This window comes from Bombyx mori, chromosome 24 (genome assembly GCF_030269925.1).
Source record: "Bombyx mori chromosome 24, ASM3026992v2".
In the NCBI taxonomy this organism is placed as follows: domain Eukaryota; kingdom Metazoa; phylum Arthropoda; class Insecta; order Lepidoptera; family Bombycidae; genus Bombyx; species Bombyx mori.
The window spans coordinates 9,308,461-9,318,155 of NC_085130.1; positions in this window are offsets into that span (position 1 = coordinate 9,308,461).

Below are 9,695 nucleotides of genomic sequence, written 5' to 3' on the forward strand. Positions count from 1 at the left end.
CGTCCCAAGCCCGCGCCCGCTCCTAAAGTAGCTGCCCCGCCCCCGCTGATACTTCAAGAGAAGACAGCGTGGAATCGCGTGTCTCAGGCCCTTCAGGCCAACAAAATTAATTACACCCATGCGCGTAACGTCGCGCATGGGATTCAGATAAAGGTCGCAACGCCGGGCGACCATAGGGCCCTCTCTTCATACCTCCGAAAGGAGAACATAGGTTTTCACACCTATGCTCTTCAGGAGGACCGCGAGCTCCGCGTAGTGATACGCGGAGTCCCTAAGGAGTTAGACATCGATTACATAAAGGAGGATCTGACCGCTCAGTCCCTCCCGTTAGTTAGCGTGCACCGGATGCACAGTGGGCGGGGCAAGCAGCCCTACAACATGATCCTGGTAGCTCTAGAACCCACCCCGGAGGCCAAAAAGAAGATCGCATGTCTCACGACAATTTGCGGCCTATCCGGGATCTCGATCGAAGCCCCCCATAAGCGTGGCACTCCCGGGCAGTGCTACAGGTGCCAACTCTATGGCCACTCGGCGCGTAATTGCCACGCGCGTCCCCGCTGCGTGAAGTGCCTCGGCGATCACGCTACGTTAGATTGCGTTAGAGATAGGGAAACCGCGACCGAACCCCCAAGTTGTGTCCTATGCCTTAAGCAAGGGCACCCCGCGAACTACCGTGGATGTCCTAGGGCTCCGCGCAAGCGTTCAACCCTCCCAGCTCCGCGAACCGTCGGCCCAAAGACTTCGGCACCCTCAGTGCCGAAACCTGCCTTCGTGCCGGCTGCAGTTCCCACGGTTTCAGCGTGGAAAAAGCCGCTGCCGTATACGAAGGCGGGAACGCAAACCGCACCCCCGCCCCCGCTCGCGACACGCCCCGCGCCTCAGCCCCTGCTCGCACCTCGCCCCGCGCCCGCGTTCCGTCCCCCGCAACCCTCTGCCGCCAACGACTTCGCGCTCGTGCGCGACTTCGTCACCGCGGTGAACTTCGACCGTCTGCGATCGTTCGCTGACGCTATCCGTAGGTCGACAACCCCCGAACAGCGGCTCGCGGCCGCGTTCGATCACATGGACGTTTACGAGTCCGTGTCGCGTACGTTATAAAATCTTTACCGGTAATCAATGGCGCAAAAAGGTAGAGAAAAACCGTATTCCCTTACGTTAGCATTCTACAATGCTAACGGACTCGCGCGTCAACGCGATCAAATTTTCGAATTCCTCCGCGACAATCTTGTAGATATTCTATTAGTGCAGGAAACCTGTCTGAAGCCCTCGCGTCGTGACCCGAAAGTCGCGAATTACGTCATGGTTAGGAATGACAGACTCACCGCCTCCAAAGGCGGGACTGCCATTTACTATAGGCGGGCCCTGCACGTTGTCCCTCTCGATACTCCCTCGCTCTCACATATCGAGGCGTCAGTGTGCCGTATCTCGCTGACGGGACACCAGCCGATCGTCATCGCATCCGTTTATCTCCCCCCGGACAAGCCCCTCCTGAGCAGTGACATCGAGTCACTGCTCGGCATGGGAGACTCTGTCATCCTGGCAGGCGATTTAAATTGCCACCACACTAGGTGGAACTGCCATCGTACAAACGTTAACGGTAGGCGTCTCGACGCGTTTATAGACGACCTCACCTTCGAAATAGTCGGTCCCCCAACTCCAACATGTTATCCGTATAACATCGCGCTCCGTCCGAGCACTATAGACCTGGCATTGCTTAGGAACGTAACTCTGCGCTTGCGTTCCATCGAAGCAATGTCAGAGCTCGACTCAGACCACCGACCTGTCGTTATGCAGCTCGGTCGCCCTCACAACCCAGTCACTGTTACGAGGACCATGGTGGATTGGAATAAGCTGGGCACGTGCCTAGCCGACGCCGCTCCGCCAATCCTCCCTTACGGCCCGGATTCGAATCCATCCCCCGAGGACACCGTCGAATCCATAAACATCATTACCGATCACATCTCTTCCGCGATCATTAGATCTTCTAAAGAAGTCGATGTGGAGGACAGCTTCCACCGCATCAGACTGTCCCCCGATCTTAGGAATCTCTTAAGAGTTAGGAACGCGGCAATCCGGGCCTACGATCGTCTTCCCACGCATTCAAACCGGATTCAGATGCGTCGTCTACAACGCGAAGTCCACTCCCGCTTAAGCGACGCGCGTAACGATAATTGGCACAGTTATTTAGAACAACTCGCGCCCTCCCACCAAGCATACTGGCGACTAGCTAGGACTCTCAAATCCGAAACTACCGCTACTATGCCTCCCCTCTTGCGCCCTTCAGGCCAACCACCGGCATTCGACGACGATGACAAGGCTGAGCTGCTGGCCGATGCACTGCAAGAGCAGTGCACCACCAGCACTCAACACGCGGACCCCGAACACACCGAGTTAGTCGACAGGGAGGTCGAGCGCAGAGCCTCCCTGCCGCCCTCGGACGCGTTACCCCCCATTACCACGGACGAAGTTAGAGACGCGATCCACAACCTCCAACCTAGGAAGGCACCAGGCTCCGACGGCATCCACAACCGCGCGCTAAAATTTTTGCCAGTCCAACTGATAGCAATGTTGGCTACAATTTTAAATGCCGCTATGACGCACTGCATCTTTCCCGCGGTGTGGAAAGAAGCGGACGTTATCGGTATACATAAGCCGGGCAAACCGACAAATGAAACTTCTAGTTACCGTCCGATTAGTCTCCTCTCGACGATAGGAAAAATCTACGAACGGCTCCTTAGGAAACGCCTCTGGGATTTTGTTACCGCGAACAAAATTCTCATAGACGAACAATTCGGATTCCGCTCTAAACACTCGTGCGTACAACAAGTGCACCGCCTCACGGAGCACATTCTGATAGGACTAAATAGGCGTAAACAAATCCCGACCGGCGCCCTCTTCTTCGACATCGCGAAGGCGTTCGACAAAGTCTGGCACAACGGTTTAATTTATAAACTGTACAACATGGGAGTGCCAGACAGACTCGTGCTCATCATACGAGACTTCTTGTCGAACCGTTCGTTTCGATATCGAGTAGAGGGAACTCGTTCTCGTCCCCGTCAACTGACCGCCGGAGTCCCGCAAGGCTCCGCGCTCTCCCCGTTATTATTTAGTTTGTATATCAATGATATACCCCGGTCTCCGGAGACCCATCTAGCGCTCTTCGCCGATGACACGGCTATCTACTACTCGTGTAGGAAGATGTCGCTGCTTCATCGGCGACTCCAGATCGCAGTAGCCACCATGGGACAGTGGTTCCGGAAGTGGCGAATAGACATCAACCCCACGAAAAGCGCAGCGGTGCTCTTCAAAAGGGGTCGCCCTCCGAACATCACTTCGAGCATCCCACTCCGTAGTAGGCGCGCAAACACCTCCGCCGTTAGTCCCATCACTCTCTTTGGCCAGCCCATTCCGTGGGTCTCGAAGGTCAAATATCTAGGCGTCACCCTCGACAGAGGGATGACATTCCGTCCCCATATAAAAACGGTACGCGACCGCGCCGCGTTTATTCTAGGACGACTCTATCCAATGCTTTGTAGTCGAAGCAAACTGTCCCTCCGTAATAAGGTAACTCTCTACAAAACTTGTATACGCCCCGTCATGACGTATGCAAGCGTAGTGTTCGCTCACGCAGCCCGCACCAACTTGAAATCCCTTCAGGTTATTCAATCACGATTCTGCAGGATAGCCGTCGGAGCGCCTTGGTTCCTTAGGAATGTGGATCTCCACGACGACCTGGAGCTCGACTCTTTTAGTAAGTATCTACAGTCGGCATCGCTGCGCCATTTTGAGAAGGCGGCACGACATGAGAACCCTCTCATCGTAGCCGCTGGAAATTACATACCCGACCCAGTAGACCGAATGGTAAACCGTCGACGTCGCCCAAAGCACGTCATTACGGATCCTCCTGATCCATTAACGGTGCTTTTAGGCACCACAAGCACCGGTCACCGTCCTCGTCGAACCCGTCGCTTGCGACGAAGGGCTCGACGAGCGAACTAACCCATAGACACAGCCCACTGAGTTTCTCGCCGGATCTTCTCAGTGGGTCGCGTTTCCGATCCGGTGGTAGATTCTGCGAAGCACTGCTCTTGCTAGGGTCAGTGTTAGCAACTCTCCGGTTGAGCCCCGCGAGCTCACCTACTAACGTTAGGGTGAAGCTGAAATAGCCTCTCAAGGCTATCAGCATAGGTTTTAAAAAAAAAAAAAAAAAAAAAAAAAAAAAAAAAAAAAAAAAAAAAAAAAAAAAAAAAAAAAAAAAAAAAAAAAAAAAAAAAAAAAAAAAAAAAAAAAAAAAAAAAAAAAAAAAAAAAAAAACATTTTCACTATGATCGGCTCGGTTTATTCGTTATATCTATTTATTTAATAAATGTATATACTAATGCCTTATACTTAACTATTCTATGTTGTAATCCCTATCGATACATATAACTTATTCTATGCTTAATCTATATGACGCGCCCGTATAAACAAAATACCCGGTCCTGAACACAGATAAATGCTGTTTGTTACATCGTTTCGGGACGCGGGCCGGGCGCGTGTTCATTTAAGTTAATATGCTAATCTTAAAACTATCGGGAATAATAAAGCAAAAGTATACTATTTATTTCAAAGCAACTTACGTTCTATTCTTAGTAAAATCTATGTGCACGTTATCTATATCCTTATCTATCTATGTGCACTCTATATAATTTATCTATTTGTTATTTATCTATTTGTTATAACTCTATGTCTATGTACGTATCTATATAAATCTATTATAAATTCTATAATTCTGAGGCGACGCCGCTGTCGCCAACACCTATATCCCCATTTCCTCTCTTCTTTTTTTATTTTTAATGCTTACATGGGTGGAAAAGCTTACAGCCCACCTGGTGTGAAGTGGTTACTGGGGCCCATAGACATGTACAACGTAAATGCGCCACCCACCTTGAGTTATAAGTTCTAAGGTCTCAGTATAGTTACAACGGCTGCCCTACCCTTTAAACCGAAACGCATTACTGCTTCACGACAGAAATAGGCAGGGTGGTGGTACCTACCCGTGTGGACTCACAAGAGCTCCTACCACCAGTAACACAAGAGTTATAACCACAAGAGTTACAAAACATGTGTCTTGGTTCGTAGTCACCACAGACAATGATGATCTCCAGCCTCAACGTGGATGACCTCGTTTATAGCATTCACTGTATGGCTTTTTTTTTATTGCCCTTGTAGGCAGACGAGCATACGGCCCACCTGATGGTGAGTGGTTACCGTCGCCCATGGACTTCAGCAATGCCAGGGGCAGAGCCAAGCCGCTGCCTACCGCTTAATACTCTCCACAAGCCTCGTTTGAAGAAGGACATGTCATAGCGCTCGGAAAACACCGTGGAGGGGAGCTCATTCCATAGCCGGATGGTACGTGGCAAAAAAGACCTCTGGAAACGCACTGTGAATGACCGCAGTGGCTCCAGGTAGTATGGATGAACTCTACTCCGGTGGCGGGCGGTGCGATGGTAAAAACGAGATGCCGGTATCGGCAGATGGCTGTGGCGTTCACGTTTTTCAATTGCTGTAGAAGGTCAGACGAGTACGCGGTTCATCTGCTGTGGACACATATGGATGCTACTCATCTCAATTTCAAATAAAATCTATACGAATAATACCACCTTTCTTTTGTGACTGTTGGGTAATAAACAAAACCAATAGAATTCGACGTAACGGTTTCTAAGTAATCGATAGTGGGCGAGCATCGAACCTTATAACTCACGGATAACAAGCCTTAAGCTACTTAGTAACTTGACCCAACAAGCCTTAGTAACGTCAACTTAGATTTAAGTTAACTGTATCTGTACACCAAATATTGACGAATTACTTTGTACAATACTAGCCACAGCGCGGCTGGTTGCGTCAAATGGAAGCATAATGGTTTTTTTTATGATTGAGGGATTACTGGTGGCCCGGAGACCTTTCCAGTTTCACCAGGATAGGTGAGTGAGCATGCGCTCAGCCAGGAGAGGTAGGATTTGCTAACAGCTACCCGAGCGCCTCAGAAATCAAGGGTAGCTGCTACGCAAATGAGCCCGCTGAGAAGATCCGGCGAGAAACTCAGCACATTGATGTATGGATTAGGTTGCACGTCCAACTCTTTCCCGAGTTCGTCGAGCACGGTTACCCGGGTCCTTAAGCCTGTTCCAAGTGTTAGAGCTGAATGCATCTAATGCAAGGGTTATTGGATCTGATAGATCCGTAAAGACGTGTTTAGGGCGGAAGCATAATGTCTAAGAATTATTTCGGAGTCACGACCTTCACCACTAAGAGAACGGTCCATGTTTAAATTATCTTAACACACCTGCTTACTTTAGGCTAGATGAGTACTACTGAGCCTAAATATGTCCTCCAGTAAGTTTAGCAACCAAGATCAATAAACGAATTTTGACAGCTTTTAATACAAAATTTTATTACACGACTCGATTTCAAACCTTGTGGAGAGTGCTTAACGATAGACTAGACAGCGACTTGGCTCTGCTCCTAGCATTGCTGAAGTCCATTGGCGACGGTAACCACTCACCATCAGGTGGACCGTATGCTCGTCTGCCTACAAGGCCAATATTTTTTTTTTTATGGGTATGCTGAATATCTCGTTCTAACTAAATGATATACCATACCACACAAGCCTCGTTTGAAGAAGGACATGTCATAGCGCTCGGGAAACACCGTGGATGGGAGCTCATTTCAAAGCCGGATGGTACGTGGCAAAAAAGATCTCTGGAAACGCACTGTGGATGACCGCAGTGGCTCCAGGTAGTATGGATGAACTCTACTCCGGTGACGGGCGGTGCGATGGTAAAAACGAGACGGTATGTATGTACTGAGAATAATTGCTACCTTAGAATTTGAGCCGCCTTCCCCATTGGTTCAGTGACACTTCAAAACGTATCACGGATCCAATAACTGTCGTCTCGCAGCACGTGGGATACTCAAATGTCCTCGGCATCTCCGCTACGTACATCGACTTCAAAATCAACTTATACACGTAAAATCACAGATATAAACCAATGACCTCAAATTTGAATACATATCTACTAATTATACATAATCCCCCAGACAGGCCAGACATGGTCAATTAAAGAAATGAATGCTGTATTAATATCTGATGAGGTGTACCCAAATCTACCCAGTTATTCCAAAATGCCTTTTGGGAATTACTGACACATCCACGACAAGAATTCCCAACGAGTTAGCGAATTATAATATGATGTTATTTTTATCTTGCACTGCTTGGTAAAAAGACTTACGGCCCATTTAACATTAAGTGAGTACTGGAATCTATAGACGTGACAGGGAGAATGCAGTTACTCAGTTTTAATGGGGGGTCGCAGTTTCATATTATATTATGCAGCGGGTGTCCGATCCTACAAACCGAAAGGGATGCACGACTTCAAAGACAGAGGCATGCCGTCAAAAACCTACCCCTGTAGGCTCACAATACATCCAACCTCCAATATACATATCGAAGTTTGAAAGGAAAAAGTGACTAAGCGACAATGCGTGAACTTTACAGTAGACTAATTTAAAGTTGAAATTAATTCAAAATATACATGAGATATACCTGAAAAAATTTCTATTTTAACGAATCTAGCCGTAGGATTGAAATGATTTTAATAGACCTAGAATATATATTTTTTGCGCATCGAATATGGTTATTGCCTATCATATATGTACAAAGCATTTATTGTCGCTTAGTCAAGTTTGCTTTTCAAGCGTCGATATGTATATCTGACGGTTTGTTTAATAACTCATATTGTCCATCCTGTGAGGCCGTGTGTTTAACTTTTAAGATATTAAATGAAAATATTTCAAAGGACCGCTTACAGCGAATCCACTAAACGTGAGACGAAAAACCACCTTAAAGATATAAAATACATTATTCGAAAGGGAATTACGAAGTATTATTTTCATTATTCTGTTTTATTTTCAAAAATATTCGCTTTATAAAAGAGTTAATTTTGTGAAAGTAAAAGAGTATATTATAAAATATATCATAAAATTTAGTTAATTCAAAATATTAGCCGAGTATATTTAATTTCTATACGAGTATGGAGCGGCGGTTATAATAAAACAGAAGATTTTTCACATGATCCGGGACCGTACTAACGACTTTTAAAAGAAAAGCTTTTATATTTACAAGTTTCCAGTTGGGTTTTTTTTTTATAGCCTAGATGGGTGGACGAGCTCACGGCCCACCTGATGTTAAGTTACCGGAGCCCATAGACATCTAAAACGTAAATGCCGCCACCCACCTTGAGATATAAGCCTAAGGTCTCTGTTACAACGGCCGCCCCACTCTTAAATAATTTCAAATATATCTTTTTTTTTTTTATTGCTTAGATATGTAGACGAGCTCACAGCCCACCTGGTGTTAAGTGGTTACTGGAGCCCATATACATCTACAACGTAAATGCGCCACCCACCTTGAGATACAAAAGTTCTAAGGTCTCAGTATAGTTACAACGGCTGCCCCACCCTTCAAACCGAAACGCATTACTGCTTCACGGCAGAAATAGGCGGGGCGATGGCGCACCTACCCGTGCGGACTCACAAGAGGTCCTACCACCATATATTTTGTTTGTTCGTAGCTTCGCATTGGTTCCTTACCACATTTGAATTGAAACTTCGCACAGTTGCAGCCATCACTGTAGGGAAGGTTTCTAACACAGTACCATCGACGTATGAAAGACAGTGCTTGAGTAATTTCGAGAACTCGATGTGTTGTTATCATTCAATTAGCGATAAGCAAACGGACCGTCATCGGGTTTTTGGGATTCGTTTAGTAATTAACAATTGAGACTTCAGTTCAAAAACTAATAATTACCTTCGAGTGGCGTTTATTTTTTTCTTTATGTAATAAGATTTAATTTACTGGTGGTGGGACCTCTTGTGAGTCCGCACGGGTAGATACCACTACCCTGTCTATTTCTGCCGTGAAGCAGCAATGCGTTTCGGTTTGAAGGGTGGGGCAGCCGTTGTAACTATACCGAGACCTTAGAACTCTTAACATTTAACACCAGGAGGGCTGTCAGCTGCTCGTCCACCCATCTAGGCTATAAAAAATAAATCAATAAATACGATAATAAGAATAAGACAGTGATAGGATAACATGAGGTAGAGAGAGAGTCTACATAATATATTATATTTGGTGGTAATATCGGTTCCCCAGTCGAACGCAATCAGTCGAGACTGGGCAACACGCCAGCGAGCCCTCACTGGTACGGTAGGGTACTTTGAACACTTTTGGTGAACTGCCTATTTCTGCCCTGAAGCAGTTATGCGTTTCGGTTTGAAGGGTAGGGCAGCCGTTGTAACTATACTGAGATCTTAGAACTTATATCTCAAGGTAAGTGGCGCATTTACGTTGTAAATGTCTATGGGCTCCAGTAACCACTTAACACCAGGTGGTTTATGAACTCGTCCACCAATCTAAGAAATAAAAAAAAGAGACACAACGGTAAACGCCTGTCACCAAGCAGAAGCTGTTGCTTAACACACAGCTTAGTCGTCGTCATTTGAAGTCGTCGTGGCCCAAAAGATAAGATGCCCGGTGCATTCGTATCGAGCGATGCGACCGTACCGATGTTCGAATCCCGCAGGCAGATAACAATTTTTTTAATGAAATACATGCTAAACAAATGTTCACGATTGACTTCCACGGTGAAGGA